At 42.2% G+C, this 13,298-nt stretch overlaps 1 protein-coding gene across 3 annotated transcripts in view; it reads right to left on the bottom strand.

Annotated features, from left to right (window-relative positions):
• PAK6 (p21 (RAC1) activated kinase 6) overlaps positions 1 to 10,697 on the bottom strand; it is a 42,401-nt gene extending 31,704 nt beyond the window's left edge. The window contains exons 1-2 of one of the 3 annotated variants that reach the window (XM_088058243.1): positions 10,562 to 10,697; positions 10,153 to 10,268 (exon numbers count right to left, since the gene is read on the bottom strand). The gene's annotated coding sequence lies outside the window, so the exon portion shown is untranslated. Of the gene's footprint in view, positions 1 to 6,010; positions 6,089 to 6,329; positions 6,393 to 10,152; positions 10,269 to 10,561 lie in introns of those variants that run through there. The other 2 variants (XM_088058244.1, XM_088058246.1) reach the window with 2 other exon arrangements.
• Between the last annotated feature and the right edge of the window lie 2,601 nt (positions 10,698 to 13,298).

Raw genomic sequence — 13,298 nt, 5'->3', positions numbered from 1 at the left:
ATTATTATAATCCCCACTTAGAGATTTATTGATATAGCACAGAAAAATGGTAGCTGAGACATCCTTGTCTTGTGTTCTAACTGCTACAACAGAGGAACAAGTAAATTCCTACCTCCCCTGAGAGTGAGTTTTGGTCTTTCCTGATTGTAGTTACAGAAGTCTCTTACTTTCTTTATCCTTAGCAATCTTCTCCAGCCTTCATGTAGGCTGGAATTTTCAATAGCCTGAATGCTGCCCAAGACAGAAGGAGGCGCTGGTTGTTCTGAGGTTCCAGTTTCAGCACAACACTAGTGAGCAAACAGTAGAGTTCCAACTACCACTTGTCTCCATTAAAAACAAGTTTCCAAACTACCCAAAACATCTGTGCAACTACTAAGGCTGTCAGATTCCACAATAAGGAACTAAAGCTCGCACACAGTCAGGCAATGCAGGTTAGAAGACTAGAACACCCTGGCTGTCTTTGGTACTTAGAAAAAATGTTTAGGAACATTTTTCTACCATAGCCCTACCCTACAGTTAAGGGAGGCCAAACTGAGCACAGTCACAGCCTAGCTGAGCACATGGACCTGCTGGCACTTGGCAGGGTGAATGCCCGTCCTTTGGAAGGAGTCTAGATCCTGCTGGCTACTGAGAGAGGGGAACCATGGTGGAACAACTCAACCAGAATCCTCTTCAACATGACACCAGAAACTAGTCCACTGATATACACATACGTGTGTGTGTGTATATATATCTAAATATCAAAGAAGATCTCCATCATCATCCTTAAAGAAGAAAAGAGCAATATATAACATAGCCATTTAAGCTGTAAATAAGATGTAATGTTTCCTAATCTGCATGTTTAGAGATTCTGAAGCTAGCATTGTAAAAATAACTGAAAAACTTCAATTAATCTTCTATTTAATCACCACTCCTCAAACTACTAATTCAAAAAAGCCCTTTTCTTGTTCTTGTGCTGAGTTGCCAAATAAGTTCTATCAATAAATGAATTTTAAAAAATACATTCCAATACAAAAAATATTAACTAGCTCATTTCCCCACGTGACCTTTGGGGTGAAAAAGAAAAGGGTTATTAACACTTTAAATTACCGTTTTCTTATTTAGTTCTTCAGAATTCTAATGAAAACTGAAGGCCTGGATAACAGTTGTGCCCAAAGATGTCCTACAGAAATACTTGAACATTTATCTGGAAAATTCCTTCATTTTCTTCTTTCCATAAGCAGCAGTCCCAGTCTAAGCACAGCCACAGACCACTGAAGGTGATCCCAGACCATCGGTTAGGAGTAGCCAGAAAATTCAGGTGAGCCCAAGTTCTAAGGGACTCTTTTAAAACCATGTTTTTAAATGAATAAAAGGTAATATTCTTTAAATAAGTTATTGGCTCAGCTTTATATCACCCAGGCTGCTGTTTCAAGATGCTTTGGGGGAACATACTTAGAACTTGGAAGAGAACACAAAAGCCCAAAGAGGTTTGCAAATTTCTAGTTTGGGAGCATGCAGAATTAGTATTCTGCATGCTCCCAAATTCAGATATTTTTTCCCCTTAACACCAAACAGTATTCAACAAGAAAGAGGCAGAAATCAGGAGGTTTTCTCAGCAGCAGTCACAGACAGGAGTATTTTGTCTACTGACATAATCTCATGGTTGATGAGGTGCCACAAGATTCTAAGCTATTTGTGCCATTATTTAATACATTTAAGTTTCTAATGAAATAAACACAAGCAGGCATTTTTCCTTTTAGGGCCCAATTATTCTATCCCAGTGCTAGGTTTGTAGCCTGACTTTCCTCTTTTCCCTGCACACTCAGGAGCTCTGTTGGCTGTGGACTGAGTGTCCCCAAAGTGGACAGCTTGCTGCAGCGTGACCAGCTCAGAGATGACTTGCCCAGAGAGTCTTCTTCCCAAAGTCAGCTGTAACATCTGTTCTTCGGACGCAATCCCAAATCCCTTCAAACCAGAGCTTTTTCACTGACTTCCACAAGTGCTAGAAAGATCCTCATTCTAAGCTGGATGTTACAGGAAAGAAGTTAATTTCTAGCATTATTGTATGCAGTGATGTACTTTCTTGGCCAAGGCCCAAAGTACTCATTTTGAAGTGTAACACCCTGCTTAATTCTTTCAGAAGCCAATCATAAGGCTACTATGAATTTTAATGAGAACTGAATCAAGACCCAGATGGTTTTTTAAGCCAAATTATCCTGTTCTTGGTTATTTTAAGATGTGTGTAGTGCCTTCTGGCCACTACATGTTAACTCCTCTGTTCCTGGCCCACATTAAGGACAGACTTGCACCCTTCTCCCTCTCTAAGCACATCCCTCCAGCTGTGCCGTGAAGACACTCGGCTCCTTCTGTGCCTTGAAAAGTCACGGATTTAGAAGACTTAAAGGTGAGGTCAAAGGTGATGCAGGTGGGGTAAAAAGGTTCCCACAACAGTTGGCAGGGAAGAAAGTAAAAAAACTAGAAGGCCATCAGTAAGGTAACACTGACCCTGCAGACAGTCCTATTTAACCAATTCTCAGGGACAAACAATTGAGCTCAGAGCCATCAAGTTGACATTATCGGTTTACAGAGTCACTGTCTCTGCTGAAGTTGCTGAGTACATTTGCTTTCTAGCTTGCAATGCCATGTTTCATTTTAACAACTACACCATCTTGCCTATATGCTCTCTCTGTGCCATATCAGCAGGCCACCTGCCCCTGGCCAGGGGATGCTGCTGCAGTGCCTCAGCTGTGTCTACACCAAAAATGACATTGGTCAAAGCCACAGTTTGGCTACATTGATTCTTCAGAATAGGTTACAGATTACTTTCCACATGTACCACAAGCCACTATCCTTACTCTTCCTTTGACTAAACTTGGGGGTTCTGAAGGGGAGCTGTGGGTGGTTTGTTAGTTGGTTGTTTTCACAGATGGGGGAAGAGGGGGAGGAAAGGAAGAACATAAAAGGGAAAAGGGTCTGTTATCTGTTTTCCTGGTCCCCAAGTATCCAGGACCTTCTCTCGCTGCAATAGCAGTTCTCATTCCAGTGTCCCAATGCCTTTGTTCTTCATTAAATCCACTTTATATGCTCATAGAAATCACAGAATAGTTTGGGTTGGAAGAGACCTTAAAGATCATCCAGTTCCAACCCCCTTCTATGGGCAAGGAACCCTCCAATAGACCAGGCTCCTCCAAGCCCCATCCAGCCTCACTTGTATGGGTTTTTCTTTTTGTATGCTGGGACTGTTTCCACCCCCTAACACCCCCAACCTTGTCTGGTAAACAGATGGATGTCATAGAAATGAAAAGTATGAAATGGAAGGAGTAACCAAAACTGAAATGCAGCATAATGCAAGGCAGCTATGAAGAAGAAACAATGTACATGGCTGTTACTCAGTCAAGAGTGGTTAATGAGTTCATGCTATTTAACCACATCCCCAGAATGGGCATCACAGCTTGAGGAATGCAGATAGACCTCTAAGATGATAGAAAATCAGGAGTGGGAGGGAAATAAAGAAGCAAAAGCTGGTTTAATGTCCTTTCTTGCTGTCAGATGCATGACACATGGCACAGTTGTCCTAAGTCTGGGTCTGAAATATTTATTTTTAATTCACTGAAAACACCCTGACAGAGCAGCAGAAGTGCAAGTGACACACAGAACTTGCCATCATTTGCTAAAGTAGAGGAGGAGCTTGGTCTCTGTTCTGGGATTGCCAAGTCCAGCAAGAACATACAGCTCAGAAACTTAGACAGCTCTGCCTTTGGAAGCAGCTCAAGGAGCATGTGCTTTAACCAGCACTGGTCCCTCTTCACTTGAACCACATTTGAACTTCTTAGCAGTGAAAAATCATTCTGCCCTATTCCTATTCCTCTGAGCAATTGCACACAGGCCCCCTCTTATTACTACATTAGTGTAATTTTGTTTCAAACATTCCCCCCGAGAGGAATTACTCATGTCCTGCTATTACTTATTTTACAGCTAAGAGCCTGGGTTTTAGGAGTAGTTTTAATTAAATACCAATCCTCCTCCTCCTCCTCAATTAGGATCACCTTTATCTAGGTTGCTGTGCTTTGCATTCTCCAACAGCAACTCTTGTTTCTTCTTATTTATTCCTCCTTCCATAGTTCTCTCTGGAACTCAAGAAAGCTTCCCTCTACCATCAAATCATATCAGCCAAAATACAAGGTTTTACCAGATAAAAAGAACCATCCCATGGAAGATAACCTGATGTTTAACACTGGTTTTGCAGAATTCCAGTTTAAAATTATGTCAAGTGGCACTGCCAAAAGCAGCAGCTTCCGTAGCCCCCCAAAACCACAGGTTGCTGTGCTGGCCTGTCCACCAGTCCACAGCACTGGTGGCTACTACCATCCCTTTCCAGTTTCCCTGCTCCTCTGGGGCCTTGCTTGCAGTTCCCTTGCTCCCCCCTACACTCTCATGTTGTGGTTTTCTTTGGGAGTTTGAAGTGTAGCATGGCCACCCCCTGGGGTAAACACCTCTTTGCTGTGTCTGGATAATTCCAGATAATGCATTCCAGACTTGGGTACACAGGATTCTTGGAAGCTGCCCTAAATTAATGATTTAAGAGTTATTCATTCATGCTCCCCAAGTGATAGAGGCAGAACTGATGACTCCTGCCTGTGAAGTTGGCAGGAATATCCTCAACTATTTCTACGGAGTGGAATCAAGCTGCAGCAACTACATCCAAGTGCCTGAGCTGATCCAGCGCCTGGCAGCTCCAGCTGCAGAGACAGCACAATGTTACACAACCACTGCTGGCACCAAGGGCCTCCTGGCCACCAGCCCCTGCCTCAACATTGATCACAGGTGCCCTTCCCCAGGCAACCTCACCCAGCCACTCCGCAGCCCGCACAGAGCACAATTTCCCTCCAGACACTGCTTGGTTCCCACCTTCCCTAGGGTAAAGAAGAGGCAACAAAGTATTTTGATTTCACTCTTCACGGACTTGACAAGGCTTTTTTCCAAAAGTTTACTGACTAGTTACTTCCCTAACCAGAAGGTGGTTTTGTTTTATGAGTACATATAATTCCTTTTCCAAGAGCAAAATGGGACTGCATTCAAGTATTAGCACCGCTAGTGCGCAGAGAGAAAGTGTGGATGCTCTGCCCTGCACTTCCGGGCTCAGTGCCTTCCCTTCACGGCTCCAGCAGCTCTGCCAAATCCATGCTCTGCTGTACTCCCATCAAGGACTGAAATTTATACCCCACAACCTAAGCACACATTTCTCAGACTGAAGGGCTCCCAGCTAGGAATAGTTTCAGTATAAGGAAGGGATGCTGATGATCAAACATTTTTTAGGTGTTACCAGTTTTTTTCAGAACCATCTCTGTATGTTTAACTTTTTTACCTTTAACTTTTCCTGCAGCTAGGACAAGCTCTCTACTACTTCCTGGCTTCCCAACCAATAGTTTTCAACAGCAATAAACTGGTTGTTCAGGTGTCATTCAAATTTAAAAAAAAAATAATCTTATCTCCTTGCTCTTGGTTTCAATACCTTTTCTTCAAACCATGCCAATTAAAAATCTTTAAGTCCAAGTTCCCAAGGCAGGAACCATCTTCATTTTGCCTCCTACAGAACAACAAATAATCTAGCAAAGTTGAAACCCACTAAATTAATAAACCATAAGGTGATGTCTACTAAATTTTACTTTCATTCACCTCCTCTTTTTTCAATACCCATCATTCTGCTATTTAAATACATGCTTTAGAGGCACAGTCCGTGGGATTTATTCACCATTGGGACACAGGCAGTGTTAAGAACTCTACATGCACAAGGCAGTGTTAAAAACATTCTCCTTCACCCATTTTTATGGCTTCTGACCTCAGAAAATTAGCTCTTATTGGCTGATTTTTCAACCAGAAAGCCTAAAAAGGGACTGCCAGAGACATAATACATTTATCTGAGTTCTGCAAACTGGGAAGGTAACAGAAATGCAGAAGTCATTTCAGTTTCAGTGTTCAGAATGCTGAACCCTGTTGCCCCCTCTACCTCCCATATAAACAGGTTTACCTTGAAAAAAGATCCCGGAGAAATACTTTTGGAGTGAATTCAGTCCCTTCTTCCTTCTGACTGCAGGTTGCTTCTTGTCTTAAACACGGGAAACATCCCTTGCTTCAGGCAAAAATTCTCAGCAATTTAGTCTTCTGCAGAAAACTCCTCATGCACATGCAAACCACACCACCCCCCCCACCCCGGCTCCAGCTGCTTCCTCAGCAGCACTGCCCCGTGCCAGGTGCTAGGCAGTGATCCCAGTGCTCCCACCCCTGTTCCTGGCAGGCAGTACAGGTGGTAGCACAACTCAGGGAAGGTAAAACAGCTTCACAATCACCAATTCCATTGAAACCTCGCAGCTCCAGCTGAGGAGATCGCACTGCAGACATATAGCCCTGTCAGGATGCTGGGATGCAGTGAGTCAATATTTTCTGGGACCTTTTTTTATCGTGGGCTGATGCTGTGAGCTCAGCAAAGAGGATGGCACAGTGCCTTGAGTGGCATTTTGCACAAAAGGCAAGAGCAAGATACTAATCAAGATTCTGGTGTGTAGAGACTCCATGCATTTTCCCCTCAACCAAGCCTAGAAATCACAGGCTTAGCATCACACTGGGGTGGGGAGAGAGCTACAGACATAACGGCGGAGCCTTACACTTCGAGAATCTCTGATTAAAGACTCTCATGCCCTGCAAACTGCAGGCCACAAGGAGCAAATACAGTGTTATTCTGTCACAGACTTCCTTCTCTATGTGGAGAGCATTGCCACATCCTTTTGTGGATGTCAGGACTCTGGGCATTGTGCTGGTCTTGCATATCTTGCCTGGGTCCCAAGTCATCCAATTTCAAAAAAAATGCAAAAGCTAATACAAAGTTGACACTTCTGCAGGCTACGTTTCAGCAACAGTTCTCCTGGCACCCTGAGAAGGAAGGTAAATTGTTCTGAGGCTTCAGACTTCATAGGGATGTAAACGAGGACAGATTTATTAAGCTGATTGAAACAGCTCATACTGGCTGAAACTCTACAGCTGTAACCATTACATTCCTGATCCTTGAGTCCCAAATGCAACCCAGCAGAATCCAATGCTGTAATCAAGACAGCAAGTGCCATGGCTTTTCCCCACTGCAATCGGTTTAGAAATCAACACAAGCAGGGCTGCCAGGAAGGCAGGCAGGTATTTTCCATAGGTATCCTGATAAAGAAGCCAGTTATTTACAGCTTCCTGGTACGTCAGTTACTTAAGTATTTCCTACACAACATTTGGAAAAAAGAAGCACATTTTTTTTTTCTCCCAGATAAAGGTGTTGTTTCCAAGAGCCAATTCATTTTTCTTACTGTCTGAGTTGGCTTCTATTTCCTCACCTGGATAACCACAAGCACATTTTTGTGAACATTAGGTAACAAGAAAGCCTGCTGCTAATTCTTCCTCATCAGAGCCTGGGGAAAAATCTGAGCTGTTGGGTGAAAGCTAAAAAAACAAACAGAATAGATGGGAGGGGGAAGAGGAGTGAGAAATAATTCAGGAGTGAGTCAGTCATGCTCCTCCTGCTTAGTCACCTGTAGTTCTGCTCTCCAGACACACTGGAGATTGAGAATAAGATGCCTGCCTGCCACCTACCTCCTCCTGACAAGGACTTGAAAAAGAGATAGGGCAGAGTTTGGGGAACCAGCCACTAGAGATGCTTGTTTTCCAGAGTAACAGAGCTGCCAGTAGCCCCTGTAGTTTCCCACCTCGTTCTGTTTCCCCTGCACTATTTTGCAGTTAAATCATCTTAATTCAACCTGTTCATCTGCTGGTCTGAGTTCCTGTGATGGTGCCCTGCAGTTTTGACATCGTAGGGGGTTGCCATGGAGAAGAGGGTGATGTCATTGACACAAAAAGCACCGAACTTACAAATACAACAGGAACTGAGCTATTTATAAGAGCTGCTTCTCTTCCCCCACTCTTTGCTGGGGTGGGTGGAAGCAAAGGCAGCAGCTCCATTCTTGATGTTTCTGTCAACAAGTCTCAGAAATGAATTTTCTTGTCAGTAAATATCCCAAGCCTGTGAAATTACTGAATGCTGTCAGCTTTTGGACTTCATTCATTAGAGCTAGATTTATCTTTCCAGCTCCTCACTGGGTTTGAGGTTAAATAACACTCATGTTTGTAGAGTAACTTCTACTCTGAAAATCTCTGCAGCATTACTGAGATACAATCACTTCTGGAAGGAAAGACATGTCACAACAAGAGAGGGGACAGAGACCCTGGTTTATGTAAAGGCTTCATACTGCTTGTAACCACTGAGTAATAAGTCATGGAATCACAGAACAGCCTGAGCTGGAAGGGACCCCAGAGGATCCTGTGACTGTTGGTTTGGCCTTATCTATGTGGGGTGCCCCTGCACATAACACAGCTCTCACAGAATGTTTAGTGTATGTAAAAATTGCAAAACAAAGAGAAAAGGGGAGATCATAAACTTAGAGTGGAACAAAATAAATAATTTTAGAATGCATTTGGAATAAGAGGGTGGTTTAAGAACAGCCCAAACCGTAGCCAGTTCTATTCACATACAGGTAAAGTACTAATCTAGGTTGGTTCTTTAGGAGTGGATACAGATGTGGCAGAACAGTCCAGTGCCTTTACTGGATATCAAGGAAGCAAACCATTAAGTCATATCCACCACTGAATTCTGCAATATTCTAACATTTTTTTCTCTACAAAATGATTCCCAAGTGAATGATAATATAAAGTATTACACTACAAAGTACATTACTAGTTTAGCTTCAAGGAGCTATACAACTTGAGATACTGAAAATTCAAGAGAATCCAAAGCACTGGGAAGACAAACATCAGCTCAGGCCTAGAAACTGAATATTATCATTTGTCTATTGTCAGTATTGTGGCACCCAGCTGCTGGTCCTGGTTTGCAAATCACACTTCCATACCAGCTGGAACCACAAGGTCAATTAATTAGCTTTAGATCATTATTACAAAAGGAATGTAGGGAACAAACATTTCTAGAACCAACAAAAGGAAAAACATTCTCCCTCAGTCTTTACTGAATGACCTGGATATTCACTTGTTTAATAATTTAAACTATTATGGAAATAGTTTAATTCTTCATATTTCTAAGTTTCCAAACAGCATCCAGCTTCTTCCAGATTAATTGAGCAGAGGGGCAATGAGTGTGAAATACTAAGAACCAAAAGAATGAAACTGTTAAAGGAGCTCCATGTTCCTTGTCAAGCTTTAAGGGTGATCTGTATAAGCACAGGCACATCCGTGTGACTGCAGTGCTCATAGCCTGAGGCTAAAGAAAGACTCCAACCACCAATTCCCCAACCCACAGGGAAATAACACACTTCAAATAAGAACTCAGCTTTTCTACATCGAGGCATCCCTGGAGAAATCATCAGGGCACAGGAGGGAGGGCTACACCTCAGAAACTGCACTTCAGCCCAAAGGCATTTTGGAATATTATTTGGGAAATCAGCAGCAGAACAGAAGATGCAGAATTACTTGCTGATACTCATGCAGGAGGGGTGATTTCTCTTCTTTAAATAATAGAATCATTAAGATTGGAAAAGATCTCCAAGAGTCCACCCAGCATCACCAAGTTCACCACTAAATCAGGTCATCCCCAAGTGCCACCTCTATATATTATTTAAATCCTGCTAGGGACGCTGACTCAACCACTTCTTACAAAAGAGTACCCCATAAGGATGGAGAGTCTTCTCAACCCTTTTTGTTGTTTATTTGTAGAAGCATTTTGATACTGTCTTTCACAGCAGTACTCAGATTAAGTTTTAGTAAGTTTAAATAGTTTAAGTTTTTTAAGTTTTGGGCTTTGGCCCTTTTAATTTTGTCCCTGCATAACCTAACAACATTCTTACAGCTCTCAACTGCCTATCCCTTTTAGTTCACTCTGGAAAAACAAAAAATCCTACTTTATTCTGTGAAATCATTTTATCTTCTACCACAAGCTCAAGCTTACACTTCTGATAATGTACCAGTTATCAGGTGCATCGTTCTCTTCTGAAGTTTTCTTAATCTTTCTATTGAACACAGACCCCAGGCTGGAAAAGTCTCAGATACATATATTCTGAGTGCACTTATCTGATAAATTTTAGGATGTTTCCCAGTTATCACAGAGTTAGAATTTTAAATCTACAAACATACCTTGGGAGACCAGCAGATGATGAGTACTCTTCACTTTTTGTCAAAATTATGTTTTCAGATGTTAAGTGAGCGAATGAGTTTCAGAGCACACAACCAACTTGTGTCTGTAGGTGTACCTTAAAAAGCAATTAGATTCTGCGCTCCACAGCTGTAGGAGGCAGTGAGCTGACCAGCAGGGTAACCACTCCCCCCTGGAGTGGAAGCCCTTAAGATTCAGTTTGCCACCCGCTCCCTTGGGGAGAAACCCTGGTTAACAGCCCCGAGTTGTGGTGGGGAAAAGAAGTCACCTCCTGGCATGCTTGCAGCCTACATAGATTCTAGGTGTCACATTGGTTCTTCCCCTTTGCCCTGCCCCCAGCCCTCAGGGATAAAACCCTCTCTTTTCTCTGTATCCTGAGCTATTTCTTACGGGATTTCTTGGAGGAAGGAGCTGATTAAAACCTTCTGAGAGATCTGTTATGAAATCTCCGTCTTTTTCTTCTGAGTCACCTCAGAGAGCTGGACTTTCACTCAAAAGCCCTTCTAAGGGCTCAGAGCTGGGATCACAGGAGCAGCTTCAGGGGTTCCTGGACTTTCAGGAAGTCCCCTTCTCGGGACACATCCCTTGATAGTCACAGCACCTGACTGCTATACCCAGCCACCTCACACAGTCACTAAGGAGGTAACCTGGTCCACTTGTCCTTCACAGGTGTAAGCAATATCTTTGTGAGCCCTTAGAACACTGGAATCAACTCCAGCTGCAGCTTCCAGAGCTTAAGGAGAAAAAAATGGCTCATACCTGTGAGGTTTGCCCCATCTACAGCTCAAGCACAATTGATCAGCTTCCATTTTTTACCTTTAGTATTTTTGGGTGCTCAGTGACTTCCTGCAAATATTTCTAGACCACTTTCTGCTTAACAGAATGGACAGTAACAATTTGATTCTTTCAGGTTCTGAATCAAAGCAGCTGAAGCCTGCAGATAATCTTCCAGACATCCCTCTTGTATCTCTGGTCAAGTTTTGTTCTCAAGCAACCTGGTACAACCATGATCCATCACATTCCTATTTTTCTTTGTGCATTTTTATTTATATAGTAAGCATTAAAATTTGCCATAGCCCAGATTCCATCACTATTTTTTAGTGATAACCTCACTAGGACTTCCACATCTGGCTGTCACACAATTTCATTTTACCCTCTACCTGGTGTGGAACATTTTGTCACGTCAGGATTTATAGATCCCTCTTTTCCCTTGGAAAATGTTACAACAGTTTTCATCTCCAAATTTCCTGTGGACAAGGCTGGTGTGTCTCCTACTTCATGACAAGTCCATGACAATCCCAGCCTGCAAGGTCACAGAGATCCATGTGTTACACAATGATTCAAAAAGGGATGCTCAGGAAAAGCTTGTTTAAGGTTGGAGGCCGAATTACTTGAACAGACAACAGGGATGTCCAAATTGCTCCCTGAGCTCCTGTTACATGTTGGTGCAAGCAGCTCATGGCATAGGGGAGGCAGAGACTGACCTGTGCAGCAGAGATGCAGAATTACATCGAAGCAGCAGTGGGAACAAACATCAGAAGAGGTGACTGCTCATTCTTGTTATACCTGCTTGCTCCTCTTCATTATTTGTGTGTTTATTATGGAGAAATTTATTTATGCCATTGTCTGTTTCTTATTTTACAGTACTGGGGGGCAGTTTTGTGTTGTCTGGGACATACATGAAGAGTAATTGATCATGGGCAGCTGTATTAGACAAAGGATTAGCACACTTTTTGTTTAGAAAGAAAACAGATGTCAAGTCCACAAAAAATTAATAGTGGAGTATTGCAGCTTTGATTTAGATCTTATTTAAGTAAAGACAAATAGGTTCACTTACATTTTTTAAAGACCTGAAGAACAGATTTCTTTTACTGAACTTCCGCTGAGAGCTCTTATCTCTGTGTTCAGACTGTTCTCAAAAGCTTTCTGTGTGAATTAGACACAGTGAAGTTGTTCTGTACTGGCTAAATACACATCTTGTCTGAGAAGTCCTTGGGATGACTGATACTTTGTTAGGAGCCTTCTCTTCCTAATCTACCTGGTATTCAGCTCAGTGCTGCAGGATATAAACTGAAAAAGTTGCAAATGAGAGGACAGCAAGTGAGATTCCCCAGCTTTTGTCTAAAAGGCAGTTAGAGGATCAGCAAAAGCAAACAAATTTCAGCTGAATAAAAGAACAGACATGCCATCTTTTTACAGCTAGCAGAAGTTAGCTATGCATTGGATTCCTGAGTGCTCTACCAGTGATCTTGGCCCTAAACTCTGGTTAGATAGATCATTGTCTGCTAGCTCAATAGATGACTAATTGTTGTGCTACAAGAAGCATTATTTAAGGCATTAATGGACCAAAATAAATTCTTCAGCAGCAGTTTACGTTCTATATTAAAGCTGGTCTACCAGGGCATTTCAGTCCTATTCCTGAATTAGAAGAATATATAACCCTCTCAGAGAAAGTGTAAAAAAAAGGCATTAGGAATTCGTGAGAGCAAAAAGAAGACAGGCCAAAGTAAGAGGAACAGTAATGGAATATGCAGACACAGCAGGAAAGAAGGTGGCTTGAAGCAATGTGGAAATGACAAAGCTGAGTTCCACCCAAAAATTTGGAGATAACACGAAAAGAAAGAACCAAACAGAACCATGTAAAATTCAGTTAAATGAAAAAATACAGCCAATTAGGCTTCTAAGAGGGAAGAAATTGCTAATGATGCAGTTGGTCTACTCTCACTTTCCTGTGGGAGAAGCTACAAGGAAATAATTCCCAAGTCTGAGAATCTCCCTACACTTCAAGTACATAATACCACCTTGGGTTTGGATCCAGTAAATTCTGTTGTCTTGAATAAAATGAAGCTTTTGTATTGGTTTAGTAAATGCAGTATGCAAAAGGTTAACACATCTCACTATCCACAAAACCTACCACAAAAGCCTGCCAACACTTCACTTAGGGCAAATTGAGATTTCAGGGATGCTCAAATCCAGTCAGGAACTCCAGCCCTTGCAAAAGAAAAAAAATCTCTTGCCTTAAGAAGCAAAAAGGTTTATGTGTGCAGCTTTTCCACTCATGACTTCATCTACTTCTTCTTATGACAACATTCTACAAGAGCACAGGAGTAGAATCATTCAAGTTGTA

This window comes from Pseudopodoces humilis, chromosome 7 (assembly GCF_049639895.1).
Source record: "Pseudopodoces humilis isolate 2021_Gansu_Grassland_sample_001 chromosome 7, ASM4963989v1, whole genome shotgun sequence".
Taxonomy (NCBI): domain Eukaryota; kingdom Metazoa; phylum Chordata; class Aves; order Passeriformes; family Paridae; genus Pseudopodoces; species Pseudopodoces humilis.
Note: the sequence above shows the minus strand (reverse complement) of the source record. Positions and strands in the feature narration are given on the sequence as shown.